Genomic DNA, 16,407 nt, shown 5'->3' on the forward strand with positions numbered 1-16,407 from the left:
GTGATTTTTATTATCTTTGAATTTCGTGCAATGGATTATGGTTTACCTGTGCCGCTTGGGAGGGTGCGTAAAGTGTATACGTCGGAGAGTGAAAAGAAGTTATAGGAAATATTCACTTAATTTCATGGAGAACTTGTTATGTAGGAAAGTGGACGTGATATGACACGAAGTATTGTGCTGTTACCCTGTCGAAGACCGCGAAGGAATTTACAATTTTCTAGTAATGGATGTAAGAGCAAAGTAGTGGATTCCTGATACATCATTTTCACCAGGCGTTGTATAACTTCGATTTGGTGTCGTTCTTAATAAACCGTGTTGAGTGTACTGACAGTCATCGGCACAAGGAGCTGAGTGTGAGTACCAAAATATATGCACATTATTACGAAATGTGAACATCTGATAAAATGTTGATGCACAATTAAAATAATTTTTCCTTGTATATTCCGACCAGTTTTACTCTAAATGACATAAGTCTACATTTTGTGGCCTTTATTGAGGCTGCCGTAACAGTACTTTATATCATCTTGACTGCTGGGAATAGTTTTCTAGTTACTGTAGTGTACTGTAAGAAGTAATAATCACGTAAAGCGTTTTGCATTACAGAGAAGTCTAATTTGTCACATATTTAATCATTTTCGTAAAGTTTTTAAGCAGTTGCGACCCGAAATTAACGAGCGCAAAATGTTCATCTATCAAATTAACTGGCGATATTTCAGAATTTTTCAAAGATTTTTGATCTCCTTCTATAATAGAACTAAGACTGTTTTTCCCTGTCGATTGTTGGAAATTTACACTACATTAGTGCTACATTGACCCCATTCCCACTGTTGCTCCTACCGCTATTAACACTTACATTCAATATTGAAATTGCACATAATGTTGTTGTCATTAAGCGCCGGCGTATTCTGCGACGCATAGTACGGTTCGGTATGTTGTGTGAGCTTATGACAGCTTTTCTTTGCAATGCAACCTTAAAGGCGTACCCATATCTCGCACACAGCATCATACCGTTGGCTTCAAGTGAGGAATACAGGTTATTATTATTCATATGAGATAATGTTTAAAATAAGTTACTTGTAACAAATTTTCACATAACGCCAATTGTCCCCGTGGCCAAAATGCTGAATCCTGTTGTACTGTATGGGAAAGTGGTGATTTTCATTTGACATATGGTCAACTAGTCCAACTTCTATCGTTTAGGTTTTGTAAATAATTTCCAGCGAATGCTAGGCTAAAATGCGTATGTCTTTTGCTTTTCCAGCGGATTTAGCCGGAAGAAACTTCCTTTCAAACTTTTTTTAGTCATTTATTAATGACACAGAGAAACATCAGAGATGCAACTGCTACAGCAGTTTGGAGCAAATAGGATGACAGAACTAATGATATGTCCAAGCTTCAATATCAGGATCATATGACTGTAACAAAGCTTAACTATGGAAATAAAACTCATGTTGCAAATTTTAAACACACACAGAATGAAATTTGCATTTCACTTTTGAGCAAATCAGAATTTGTATGCAGTGATGCATATGGCAATTAGTAGACATCCTTTTTATGTACAATTTATAATGTAGAGGAGTTATTAGTAGCTTTTTGATAGTATCAGAAAGGTGTAACCGACAGCCTTAATTAATGGCAGTGCTTCATTGGGAAAATGGTTGAGGAGTGGTTATACAATATATGCAGAGGCTGCATAGTGATCACTTTTTCACTCTTTACAGTTGTGCATAATGATTAACAATGCAGAAGTTGAAACAAACTGACTGAGTATGTGGACACCCCCAACACTCTTTACAGTTGTGCATAATGATTAACAATGCAGAAGTTGAAACAAACTGACTGAGTATGTGGACACCCCCAACATCACCTTCAGAAACAACCAATTTACATAGGATAGGAATAAAATGCTTTTGCTCCAACATTTTATTAAATCCCATAGCGATCAGTCATTTGAGCCATCCAATATTTTCCACAGAAACTTACCATAGTTCTGTTATAAATAGCAAACACATGGGACATTGTTGGTTACTGTTAGTGGTCTTTGCTTGCCACTATTGAATTATGCAGTTTCCAATGACGACAGAAAAATTTAGTTATCCGTAGGATTAAAAAGGAAATAAAGTGTAATTTTCAAACTTATCATTGTTCTTACTGAGTTTCAAGGTATTAATTAAAACTGTAGCTGAATCAGTGATTTTAAAAAGGGCGTAAGTCAGCAAGCCCCATCTTTTGGGGGGGGGGGGGGGGGGGACTGTTTTGCCAGAAAAACATTAGAGGGGTATGGAAACTTATTTTCACAGTTCCTTGTTGTGAAAATAAAAACTGTCAAATCCTCTTAAGTTTTTACAATTTTGTTGAGCTAGTAAATAAATATATAAAGGGACTGGTGCCTTTTTCAAAACTAAGACAAAGAAAATATTTTAGAGCAAATATAACACAGCACAAACTATTTTAATTTTGCAAAACTGAAAACCAATACAGATAATGGCACTAAGACATATTTACCATAAAATGCATTCGTGTACAAAATTTAGTGTCAAGAGATTTGACCTGAAGTCTTTTAATCAGATTCTTCTCCATCCTTCGTTGACCACTCACAGATCTCCTTCGTAGAAGGAACATGCTGCTGGAATTATTTAATATTATTCATTTTTTATTTAATCAGGCTCTAAGTATGTCTTTTCTATGGGGATTGATATATTTTCACATTGTGCTAATTGAAAGCTATGAGATATTAATCTATTCATGAAGTCACAGGTTTTCAACACTCCTTGTTGTGATTGTTGCATTCAAACAAGTAGTAGTTTGATACACAGAAATTTTCTTTTTCTTCTTTACAAAATTCTTCATTTAAGGAATAGATAAAACTTTTGTCTCATAAAATTTCTTCCACCAGTTTTTGAAATCAGTTAAGAGTTTCGTCATGAAATAAATGTCTAAACTTGCAGCTTGAACTAGCCTCCACCAACATTTTTACATAGTCTGTAGGTGCTTGTACATGATCAGTTTGTTTGAAGTGTCTCTTTATAATGTCAGAATTACGATTAAATGGGAGGAATGAATGACCTCTTCCTGTGTAGTATTGGATAACTTTGACAAATTGTCCCAAGGAAGCCAGTGTCATTGGGTTTTGGATAGCAATGCTGCTCTGGTTTTGGCCTCCAGTGGCATTGAAAAATAAACACATCTCTTTTGCCTTTTCTGGTATATTATTTTTAATATAAACACTGAGAAAAGTGCGTACTATGTGTGGTCCTCTATGTCCCATACCTTCATGATATATATCATGTATAATGTGAAACAGAATTTACAAATAGTGATATTGTTGTTGTGGTCTTCAGTCCAGAGATTGGTTTGATGCAGCTCTCCATGCTACTCTGTCCTGTGCAAGCTCCTTCATCTCCCAGTACCTACTGCAACCTACATCCTTCTGAATGTGCGTAGTGTATTCATCTCTTGGTCTCCCTCTACAATATTTACCCTACACACTGCCCTCCAATACTAAACTGGTGATCCCTTGATGCCTCAGAACATGTCCTACCAACCGATGCCTTCTTCTGGTCAAGTTGTGCCACAAACTCCTCTTCTCCCCTATTCTATTCAATACCTCCACATTAGTTATGTGATCTACCCATATAATATTCAGCATTATCCTGTAGCACCACATTTCGAAAGCTTTTATTCTCTTCTTGTCTAAACTATTTGTCGTCCACATTTCACTTCCATACATGACTACACTCCATACAAGTACTTTCAGAAAAGACATAAACCTATACTAGATGTAAACAAATTGCTCTTCTTCAGAAACACTTACCTTGCCATTGACAGTCTACATTTTATATCCTCTATACTTTGACCATTAACAGTTATTTTGCTCCCAAAATAGCAAAACTCATTTTCTACTTAATGTGTCTCGTTTCCTGATCTAATTTTTTCAGCATCACTTAATTCGACTACATTCCCTTATCCTCGTTTTTGTTGTTGTTGATGTTCATTTTATATCCTTCTGTAAGAGATTGTTCATTCCATTCAACTGCTCTTCCAGGTCCGTTGTTGTCTGACAGAATCACAATGTCACTGTCAAACCTCAAAGTTTTTATTTCTTCTCTATGGATTTTATTTCCTACACCGAATTTTTCTTTTGTTTCCTTTACTTTTTGCTCAATACACAGATTGAATAATATGGGGTAGGCTACAACCCCGTCTCAACGAATGTTTCCCTTTCATGCCCCTAGACTCTTATAACTTCCATCTGGTTTCTGTACAATTTGTAAATAGCCTTTTGCTCCGTGTTTGACCCCTGCCACCTTCAGAATTTGAAAGAGAGTTTTCCAGTCAACATTGTCAAAAGCTTTCTAGTCTACAAATGCTAGAAACATATGTTTGCCTTTCCTTAATCTATTTTCTAAGCGAAGTCGTAGGGTGAGTATTACCTCGGATATTCCAACATTTCTACGGAATCCAAACTGATCTTCCCTGAGGTCAGCTTCTACCAGTTTTTCCATTCATCTGTAAATAATTCGTGTTTGTATTTTGCAGCCGTGACGTATTAAACTGATAGTTCGATAATTTCCACATCTGTGAACACCTGCTTTCTTTGGGATTTGAATTATTATACTCTTCTTGAAGTCTGAGGGTATTTCGCCTGTTTCATACATCTTGTTCACCAGGTGGTAGAGTTTTGTCAGGGTTGGCTCTCCCAAGGCACAGTATTTCTAATCGAATGGTGTCTACTCCCGGGGACTTGTTTCGACTCAGGTCTTTTAGCAAACTCTTCACACAGCATCATTTTTAATCTTCATATACATCCTTTTCCAGTTCCATAATATTGTCCTCAAGTACATCGCCCTTGTATATAGACCCTCTATATACTCTTTCCACCTTTCTGCTTTCCCTTCTTTCCTTAGAACTGGGTTTCCATCTGAGCTCTTGATATTCCTACAAGTGTTTCTCTTTTCTCCAAAGGTCTCTTTGATTTTCCTGTAGGCAGAATCTATCTTACCCCTAATGAGATAAGCTTTTACATCTTTACATTTGTCCTCTAGCCATCTCTGCTTAGCCATTTTGCATTTTTTTTATCTCATTTTTGACACATTTGTATTCCTGTTTGCCTGCTTCATGTACTGCATTTTTGTATTTTCTCCTTTCATTAATTAAGTTCAGTATCTGTTCTGTTACCCAAGGATTTCTACTAGCCCTCGCCTTTTTACCTACTTGATGCACTGCTGCTGTCACTATTTCATCTCTCAAAGCTACCCATTCTTCTTCTACTGTATTTCTTTCCCCCTGTCTTGTCAATCATTTCCTAATGCTCTGCCTGAAACTCTGTACAACCTCTGGTTTAGTCAGTTTATCCAGGTCCCATCTCTTTAAATTCCCACATTTTTGCAGTTTCTTCAGTTTTAATCTACAGTTCCTAACCAATAGATTGTGGTGAGAGTCCACGTCTGCCCCTGGAAATGTCTTACAGTTTAAAACCTGGTTCCTAAATCTCTTTGTCTTACCATTATAAAATCTCTCTGAAGCCTTCCAGTGTCTGCGGGCTCCTCCATGTATACAACCTTCTTTCATGATTTTTGATCCAAGTGTTAGCTATGATTAAGTTATGCTCTGTGCAAAATTCTACCAGGTGGCTTCCTCTTACATTTCTTACCCCCAATCCATATTCACCTACTATGTTACCTTCTCTTCCTTTTCCTACTTTTGAATTCCAGCTACCCATAACTATTAAATTTTCGTTATAGTGGTAACTATGACAATATGCAATGGACTGGTGCCCATTCCAATGAAAGCTGGGTAGGTACAGTCATAAAGAACATGTTCAACTCCTAACCTTATTTTCGTGAAAAATGTTACTAATGCCCTTTCCAGAACCACTGAGCCATTTACAACATGGTTTGTATAGCACATAGCTGTAACTGGGAAATACTGGTACAAAGCAGATACTACCTAACCAGAACAAAGTAGTGCATTTATTCACTATTTGTGGTGGATTCAAATATTATTGACATATGGGGTAAATTATTATTCATCAGTGCAGTGGGAAGAAGTGAGTTTGTTGCTACTAATGGATGTACAAGCCATATATTAGTTTGAAGATACACTGTGAAGAGTTTTCTCTGTTCAAAACCGTGTAACTGTGATTACGGGTGTAATTTATCTTTGCTGTAAATCAGCCCTTGCCGCTGAGCACTGTGTCTCTCACTCAGGAGAACAGTGATTTGGATCTTTGCCTGGCCATCCAGATTTCACTAAATAAAGTAAGGCAAGTGACAGCTTGTGTCCTCTGAAAAGAACTTAAGATTTCCCTCCCCAGTCTGAGATTGCGTCCATCTCTAATAATATTATAAATTGGGCATTAAACCTCCATCTTCTTTCCATTTCTCAGTGTCTGGCATGGGTAACAGCTAACATCAAGACGGACTCCTTGCTGAACTTTGAGTGCAACATAGTGATCACCTTCACTGCCACTTTACTTGAAACACTGCAAATATTGATGATCGCAACGAAGGTGCCACTTACAAACTAGAAGGGTCAATACTATAAAAGTAGAGTATGCAGTAATAGGTCTGTTCACTTGCGTTCCCTTCATCGTGTATATTGTTTGCGATACTAGAAGAGGACTATGATTTTCTTCTACAAATGACATTAAATAATGTTATGTATGGAAGTTGATTTGTAGTTATTCAACTTAAAGTTGTGTGCTACATGAAATAGCTGAAACATCATCTTGGTTAAGTACAAAGCTTTATCATGGGTATGGGCATTACCATGGCCATAACTCTCATTTATCTATATTTGTAAAAGTTCCATCTTAACAAAAATCTGTCAGAAATAACAGATAAACAGGAATATTTCAGGAGTCATTGGCTATGACCAGTGACGTAAGAAACATGCATCAAACATCGTCAGTGACATTATGAGCATCACATGATATCATGGCAATTTTTCAAATGGGCTAAGCTACATATCAGTCTGTCACCACAACCTGTTTTTTTTTTTTTTACTTTCACAGTTATTGGCTTTGCCAGCTAACAAGAAAAATGTAAAAATATGCACCAAAATGTGACTTCATAGCACCTATTAACATTACATCACTGGTCAATACCTGCAACTAATATTGAATATCCTCAACACTGAAATAATAATACAGTGTAAACACAATGTACTGTTTGTCAAATTTTAATGACAAGAGTGGGAATGAAGCTTAACTTCTACCAAGCTGTATATATTCTTTCTCCCTATATATGTAATTTTAAACAAAAATTGCAAACACGACAAGGGGCTGCTTTGTTTTGTTCCTCGCCTCGGTTTCCTACCCATTCACAGATTAAAACTATGCGAAGATACGGTCCTCACATATCCAGCAGTTGGAGAGGTATGTCTCACACCCTGTAAACCAGTGATCGCAACCGATTTACCCATTTATTTTAAGTGACTTCAATCCCCAATCCAATTTTCAATTGCAGTAACGATAAACAATACTCAAGGAAATGGATGGACGGGAGAGGTGTGAGGAAATGGACATAGAGAGGGGGAAGGAGAATATGTAGAGAAGGGAAGGATGTGATGCACAGAGAGAGGTGTGGGCGCGGAGGAGGAGTAGGAGTAGGTGGTAGACAAAGTCCAAAAAGAGTTTAGGATGTATATCAAATTCCCACACATATTTAGCAATATTGCGAAACATCTGGGACAGCATTAACGCTCAGGTCTAGTAACCAGGATTGCTCCACTGATCAGAGACGTCGCTCACAACAGGTGCTTGTTTCTGCCGCGCAACTGCAGTTTTCAGTCAGTTTTTTTGCGACCATGGATAGTTTTATTTACGCATTGTACTAAACTAAGTTTGTTGCAATGGTGGCGTGTTCATGCAAAAAGCAAAAAAAATTAATTAAGAGTAGGAAACCGATTACTACTTTACGCAGGTAGAGGACAGATTTGCTGCGCTATGCAAGGGTATCAGTTGGAAAGAAGGGTAACATCAAATGTCACTGCAAAATAGTAAACTCGGGGATTGAAAAGATTTCGTATTGTACTCTGCTCTAAGGAAAGAAAACGTAAGACCACAAAAATCCAAACTTAATCCTCGCAATACCGAAGGGGGAGGGGTTGCAGTGAGCCCACCTTTTGAAAATATCGTAATCTAGTCTGTTACTTTAAATTCTGAAAAATTCACAACAAATTTCATATTCCATTTTTCAGGTCCAGAACCCATCATACACATGTATATGTTTTTAAAAAGTGTTCACAAATGAAAACCAACGACAGTTAACGAAATTTGTACTTTCCCAATTTTTGTGTTATAAAATACCCCTTCACTTGGTGTAAACATTACGGAAAATTGCGGCGTTGTTGCTTAGATTGTGCTAAAAGATATTTTCAGGTTCTTTACCCTACTTACGCATCAGTACTTATTTGAAAAGTATGTTGTTAATGAATGTTAAACACATTTAAGGATTTTTTTTATAGGGGGCACAAAGTGGACCCCCATTGGTGTTACACCTTACGGAAAATTCTTTGGTATTGCTAGGTTTAATGGTCAACAATTAAATTTTTAGTACCATGAGACTAGAATAAATCAGCAAATGAGGCAGTCATTCCTGATTTCAAAAATTACTGCACAGAATGAAAAAAATTGCGAAGATGGTGAGTTAATCAAAACTGCATTTTTAGAAGCAAAACTTAAAAATGACTGCGATAGCTGCAGCTATTTTTCCCAGCATGACCCATAGACTGGTTTTTGAGGAGCGACATTTAATAATTTCAATAAACGAGACGAGCTTGGTAAACATGATCCCACTAACAGGATGCACTATCTTGTCAGTTGTGAATATATTTCCGTAAATAAGTTGCTAGGCTTAGGAAGTGATTGAGACCCGCGGTGATAAGCAAGGACAAGGGATTCATAGCCTTGTGCCAAAAGAAATCAGTTTTCCATAATTTTTCTGACCATATCGTAAGGCACTAGTAAGTCAGTTTGTGGAATGGTTGTAAGTATGAACGATTAATGGAAACATAGTTAGTCAACAAAGTTAAAGCTCATGCAATCCAGAGAAGTTTCTTCAGAGCACTCAGTGATGAATTTGACTGGCAGTCTGGTGATCCTGCAGCAGTACACGGCAGTTCGTTGGCTTCATAGTGTCAATTTTACAACGCTATAAATGGTTGCTTCCTGTCTTAATAAAATATACGAAAGAACGAAACAGATCGTTCCGTGAAATAGAAGATCCGATTTGGCTGCAGAAATTTGCTTTTTACGCAGACATCAGGGAAAATTTAAACATCATTAACTTACTACTTCGAGGATAGAATAAAGCGAGTGGCGCAACAGTTTCACATGTTGCTTCATTCTCAAAAAACGCTGGATCTGTGGGAAAAATCTGATCCAAGGTGAATACAATCAATTTGCATTGAAACAAACACTTGACAAGCAAGGTTCTTCTTCACATCCCAGTTAACAATACGTTGGAATTCTTTGACTTTTTTAAGGAGTCAATTCTGCAAACGCTTCCAAGATTTAAGAAAGCAATTTAGGAAGCATTACAATTGTAGCACAGTACGCCGAATCGCTCTTAATAGAGTGTGATGCTGAAGAGTTCTCTACTCGCCACGGAGAATATTCTCAAGAAGAAAATGCTGCAGCAGAGTTCGAATGGATTTATTTTCAAAGTGCTTTATCTTTAAAAACGCGTACGAAGCTGGTCCATGTTGTTCTCACAGTGAAGGCGATGTCCGGCTCGACATATCCAGGTGAGATTTTCTTTTTTCATCATGAAATTTATGGAATCAAAGTACAGAAGCAGACTGAGTGATGAGCGCTTGGACAACATTTTCAAATAGCAGAGGGAGTCGACCCGAATCCCAACGTTTGCGGTTAGGCTACTTGTTACTCTGTCAGATACACCACAGAACTAACATCCCACTCTACAAATTGTCAAGTACTGCTGCTATATTTGGGTGGTTGCTCACTGTTGTACTGCCTCCACCTCTTGACTTCAGATGCCTTTTCCAAGTCCCAAATCCTAAGAATGACGGGAAGCAGATTCTCTCGTGTGTTTATAATGTGTGCGGGCTTCGTGTCGAGTTAAGTAAGGAGTAAATCCCTCACAATTACAACTGTCCTCCTTTATAATCAGTATTGGATAGTCTGCAATGTGACTGGCTACTGCGTTACATAGCGGGCAGTTTGGCGATAAAAATCCTGTTAATGCGCATCGGAAAGCTCACTCCTTAAATATTCATAATCTATGGAGAAAAAAGAGATTGTTTGATATCAAAACAATTTTAAAGAAAAAGATGAAGTACAGAAAATATATCCTTACTCGGAGAAATAAAAAAAATGTATTCCACTTGTGTGCAACTTTAACATTTAGCATTGTGTAGTAGCTATGCCGTGATTAATGGCTCGAAGATTACGAGGCAATAAAATAAAAGCAAAGCTATACGCCAAGGCGGTATCCTGCATTTTGTCAGAACTAATGTGTACATACTGGATCCCATTTTGTATGTGACCTTTAATTTTAGGAGACAAAATTCAGGTAAAAACTCATAACAAAATTAATTTTTTACTATTCATATTAATTAATAAAAATGGTGTTCATGAAATACCAAGCGCTAGATTATCGTGAACAATATTTTTGCCCTCTTAGCCGTTGGTATTGAAAAATTAGTAGGGATGTGTTGTAAAAATTTTGCTCATCTCGCTCGACGAAGAAACGACGGACTGAAAAATTTCACCCTTACCATATGTGCAAAAGTGGTGCCGTTTGTGAAAGTGAACCCCGGACAAATAAACTACTAACTTATATCCTAATACTGTAGTCAACATTTTGACATAAAACTTGTCATCTAGAGGGTAAAAATTTTTATCTCCTGGAGGATCTGGATTATTTCTGTCTGCACTGTCCAAACAATTGACACAAACTTCCTTCAAACGATCAGGGCAGGTCGACTTACTGCACCTGACCCACCTTTTGCTGCTTATTTGTCCTGTGATCTACCACACTTGTAGCATCTTAATCGTTTTCCCTTTCTTTCCTCTCGCTACTGTTCAACTTGTCTTTCACTCCAAATAGTGGAAGTAAACACCTCCTTATCTCCTTGGCAATCTATGGTGCTTGACATTTCCTTTGTATTTGAGGCTTTATAAGTTCCATTGCAATATTGGTTAGGAAAGTACTTCTTTTCAGTGCTTTTTCATTCTTATTGATTTAAATATTGAAAAATGAATACATTTCCTATCGAAAAAGAAAAGAAAATGGTAACACAAGTAGTCGCGTTTGTAATAATTGTCAGCCAGAGCACACGATGTGGATATACATAATTTTATACTGCCTAACAATAGCCACTTTTTCAAACAATAATCGTGAAATGCCAACCTTTAAATTGGAACTCTGAAGTGTACAAATTATCGCCTATGGACAACCGGTACGGGTGACAACATAACAAAAGGAAAATAACTGAGTGGGATGTCAACCGCGCGACATCCTAGGGTGAAACTTCCTTCCAGTGGTTCAAAAAGTTATGGTCCGAATGTGACCTACTTGGTGTAGTTTCACATTTTTCACATCTTCGGACTAACGTTTTTAAATCAATGGAAATATTAAATTTTGTACCATAGCTGTAAAGGTTTCCGATATCTCGGCATTACTTCGCATGGGCGCAATTGCATTCGAAAATTTTATTACCTTGACAAAGTCTTGAGAAGTTAGCAGCAACATTTCACACACATGTGCAGCGAAGCCGTCTTCGTGAATGTAGCTACCGTGTTTAGCACCAGCCAAGCACTTCAAAGTTTTGCGGAGTATAGATGCAAATGTAGTGAGTGCCAGCCTTGATAAGGTTTAACTTCATCAGCAATTCGTTACTGAGCAACTCCTCGGCAACAATGAACAGATTTTAAGTTTTTCTAAGTCATTGTATTCATTGATCGACTAACGCTACGTACGACTCGGGGCATGTTTAATGACCGATGCCAGTGATTGCCCCCTGCTATCGGTTGCATTCTGAAAATTAACGCAGATAGGTGCAGGTATTATCACAGTGTACTTAAACCATTTCACGGAAGTATCTCAGTTTAAACAATAGTATTTCGATTTTTATACAGTAAAACTTCGTTAACACGATTCCGAAGGGACAGAAAAATCAGGAGTTCGTGTTAAAAAAAATTCGTGTTAAGTGAAAAACACATATTTTAATAAGCATACATGTATAGAAGTACACTAATGTGTAATACACTACACTGTCAATCACGTTATTGTAGACTTTATAACACTATAAAGTGATTGTAAAATCCAAGTACTCACAAATTACGTACGTTACTTTCTTGGAAAAAAATTGTAATGATAGCGTCCGTAAACCCAGCAGTGACGTCGGATGTTGAAGGGAACCGTTTTAAACAGTCCAAGGCTGTAAACATCTCCTGACGGGTAGGTGGAATGGTATCTGTATTCTCTTCCTCTTCAATTTCTTCTGATGGCCGTTCTTGCACCTCGTTCACAGCTTTTGGCACATCCGATTCCACAGAAACACAACGGCAACATCGTCGTCTACACTAATGAATTCTTCGAAACTAATCCCAGGGCTCGCAACGTCTCGCAGAACTGTCCATACATCAGGCGAAGTGGCATCTTCTAACTCGTGGACATCTTCAGTGTTGCTATGTCTCCAAGCTCTGTTTAAGCACTTCCCTATATGATGTGGCAATTCTGAGTTCCAGGCTGCAGCGGTGGCTTTTATTGCGTCAAGCAGATTCAAATTTGGGGTTGCACCATTCTTTTCAGCAGCACGAATTGCAGCTCTTACAAGACGCTTACGATAAGCTCTCATTATGAGATAGATTATGCCTTGGTCCAAAGGCTGAAGGCGGCTTGTGGCGTTAGGTGAAAAAAACTGAACCTTTATGTTGAATAGGTTGAGCAACCATTCGACTGTTGAAACGAAGAAGTCACTTGCGAAATGGTGTGCCATCTATCCAAACTTTCTTGTAGAGTAGATGCAAGGTAAAGTGTTCATGTTTTATGTTTTTAAAACAACGTGGTTTCTCGGATTTACGAAATTTCTCAGTGCAGTTAGCATTATAGCACAGTACAACAGTCACACGTTGTTTGCTTCGTGCTTCACCGTGACACGTATCACCTTTTATGCCCAGGGCGTGATTTGGAAAAATGATTGTAGAAAAATCCAGTTTCATCCATGTTCAACACATCGCACGAGGCATACTTTTCCTTCGCTCGGTTGAATTCATGCAACCAGCTGTACGCACTTTCTTCATCAACTTTATTTGCTTCACCACAAATTTGTACAGATGAAATTGAATGTCTGTTTTGGATCTGATCTCCCCTCTGTTGCTGGCGCTCCGGCACATGGGGGACTTATGATTCTTCTCCATGATACTAGCCATTATCACCCAATCCACTTAAACAGTTACTTCCAAACTGTCGCTGTACGTCTTTCCTCTTCCTGATTCACCTTCTCTCTTTGTACGATATACATTCCATCGTCCACACCAATGGCAAGAGCCGATCTCCTTCATTTCCTTGATCAGCTCCCATCCCCCTATTTTCTGGTTGGGAACTACAGCGCTCACCGCCCGTTTTTGGGATCTCCGCGTTCTTGTCCGAGAGGGTCTCTATAGATTGACCTCTTCCACCAAGCGGATCTTGTTTGCCTCAGCACTGGGGAACATACACTTTTGTCTGCCTCCATGTCAACCTACTCGCATTTGGACCTTACGGTTGGTACTGTTCAGTTAGTTCGGCGCTTCGAATGGTTCGCTCTTGCTGATACACAGTTGAGTGACAATTTTCCATGTGTCCTTCGATTACAGCCACAACTGCCATCTATGCGCCCACGCCTCACTACCGACATTCGACGACCGACACTTTCCTAGCATCGGCGATCAGGTCACTCATGTTACAGAAGTTATTCTTACAGCTGCACCTCCGATTTGCACCGCCCCCACCCCCTCCCAGTTCCTTGGTGGAACGAGGCGTGCCGTGAGGCAGTACGGGATTGAAGACGTGCTCTTCGCGTTGTCCGCCGTCATCCTACGTTGGCCAAATGTATCCGCTATATAAGCAGTTACGTGCGCGATGCCGTCGCATCATCCGTGATAGCAAGAAGGCAAGCAGGGACTTCTTTGTCATCTCCTTTAATACCTTCGCTCCCTCATCAGTTGTTTGGAGTCGAATTCGACAGATATCGAGCAGTTCCAGTTTTTCCCCGAGCTCTGGGCTAATGTTCCGCAGGATACTTCAGTGGACCCAGTCGCAATCTCTAATTCATTGGGTCGACACTGCACTGAAATTTCTAGCTCTTATAATTACCCACCAGTGTTTCTCTCGAAGAAACGGGTAGCGGGAGAGCGACCTCTTGCTTTTTCCTCTCAAAACTGCGAAAGCTAGAATGCCGTTTTTTTTTAAATGCGGGAACTCAGACATTCACTCTCCACCTGTCGCATTTCTGCTCTGGGACCGGATGTATCTATGTCCAATTGTTGCTGCATCTATCGTACCCTAGTCTGTGTTACCTCCTTTGCCTTTTATAATCGATTTTGGGTCGACGTTACCTTTCCCAGAAAATGGCGAGAAGCTATCGTCACTCCTGCTCCCAAACCTGGAAAGGTCTAACATCACCAAATCTCTCTCACGAGTAGTTTTTGTAAAGTTTTTGAGCGTGTGTTAAATTGCCGTATAGGCTGGTGGCTGGAGTCCCGAAGCTTTTTAACAACTGCTCAGTGCTGTTTCCGAAAACCTTATTCCGCAATTCACCATCTTGTTGCTCTCTCCGCTTATATCATGAACAGCTTTCTCAGGAAACGTCAAACAATAGCTATATTTTGTGATCTAGAGATGGCATACAATACTCTATTCTCTTGGGGCTTTCGAGGACGGCTACCCCTTTTCATCCGTGAATTTGACAGCGCACATTTAAGGTGCAGGTGAACATTAGTCTATCCCATATTTTCTCCCAAGAAAACAGGGTGCCCCAGGGCCCCGTGCAAAGTGTTGTATTATTTGCCATCACTATAAATCCAATTATGGATTGGATCCTTCCCTATGTCTGGAGCTCCCTCTTAGTCGACGATTTTGTAATCTACTACAGCTCCCAACGGACCAGCCTTCTTGAACGATGTCTTCAAAGATGTCACGATCGCCTCCTCTCATTGAGCATCGAAACAGGCTTCCGATTTTGACCCAGTAACACAGTCTGCGTAAATTTTTGGCGTCATACGGAGTTTTATCCGCCTTCCCTACATCTAGGCCCTGTTGACTTTCCATTTGCGGACGTTGCCAAATTCTTGAGACCTATATTTGACAGAAAACTGTGCTGGTCTTCCCACGTTTTATATCTTTCGGCTCGCTGTCTGCAATCCCTCAGCACCCTTTGTGTTCGGAGTGGTACCTCCTTGGGAGTGAACCGAATGGTCCTCCTCCGCCTACACCGCGCCTTAGTTCGCACGAAATTGGACTATGGAAGCATAGCTTACTCCTGCACGGCCGTCTATTCTTTGGTATCTAGATTCTGTTCACCACCGTGGTTTGCGTTTAGCGTCTGGAGCTTTTTACACTAGCCCGTGGAGAGCCTTTACGCTGTCCTGAGTCGTTACGCTAATAATCTGTCTTCCATGCTTAGTCATTCGACCCATGCCCTTTTTCTCAAAGCCGCCTTGGATTTACGGTATGCAGACAGCCCTTCCTCTCTACTACCACCGGGAGTCCGCTTCCATCAACTGCTACATTCACTTTCCTCCCTATTTCCTAAAACTTTCTTTACAAATGGACGTACGGCGCCACTTTCGCTTCGCCACTGGACCTGCCTTCTCCGTGACCTTTGTCAGCTTCCCAAGGATTGTAAACACCCCCCCCCCCCCCCCTATAGTCTATCGTCAGGCATTTGCTGTTCAATGTGCACATATGGAGGATGCTACATTTATTTACACTGACGGCTTCAAGACCACCTTTGGTATCGGGAGTGCCTGTTTTATTGACGACACCCCTGTTAGATTTCGGCTTCCTGACCAGTGTTTGGTTTTTACTGCGGAGCTTTACGCTGTTCTCCAGGCTGTCCAATACATCCGTCGCCATTAGCTGATACAGTATATTATGTGCTCCGAATCGCTCAGCTCTCTTCTCAACCTCCAAGGTCTTTACCCTATCCAACCTCTGGTCCACATGCTCTACTTGGGGGGCATGTCTGTGGCATTCCTGTGGATCCCAGGGCATGCTGGTATACGCGGAAACGAGGCAGCCTATATAGCGGCAAAGGCTGCTGTTTCTGTTCCTCGGCCCGCTGTTCGCATGGTTCCCTTTGCCTATCTACAGAGCATTTTACGTCGTCATGTCGCTCTTTTATGGCATACATTGGTCTGCACTTCAGGATAATAAATTACGGGACATAAAGCCT

General features: G+C 39.7%; 1 protein-coding gene across 9 annotated transcripts in view; it reads left to right on the forward strand.

The window, feature by feature from the left end:
* The first annotated feature begins 14 nt into the window (after nt 1-14).
* Nucleotides 15-16,407, forward strand: part of LOC126268863 (mitochondrial protein C2orf69 homolog) — a 242,620-nt gene continuing 226,227 nt past the window's right edge. For 2 of the 9 annotated variants that reach the window (XM_049973945.1, XM_049973950.1), the window contains exon 1: nt 15-353. The gene's annotated coding sequence lies outside the window, so the exon portion shown is untranslated. Of the gene's footprint in view, nt 354-9,048; nt 9,751-10,275; nt 10,539-16,407 lie in introns of those variants that run through there. The other 7 variants (XM_049973951.1, XM_049973946.1, XM_049973948.1 and 4 more) reach the window with 7 other exon arrangements.

This window comes from Schistocerca gregaria, chromosome 1 (assembly GCF_023897955.1).
Source record: "Schistocerca gregaria isolate iqSchGreg1 chromosome 1, iqSchGreg1.2, whole genome shotgun sequence".
NCBI lineage: Eukaryota > Metazoa > Arthropoda > Insecta > Orthoptera > Acrididae > Schistocerca > Schistocerca gregaria.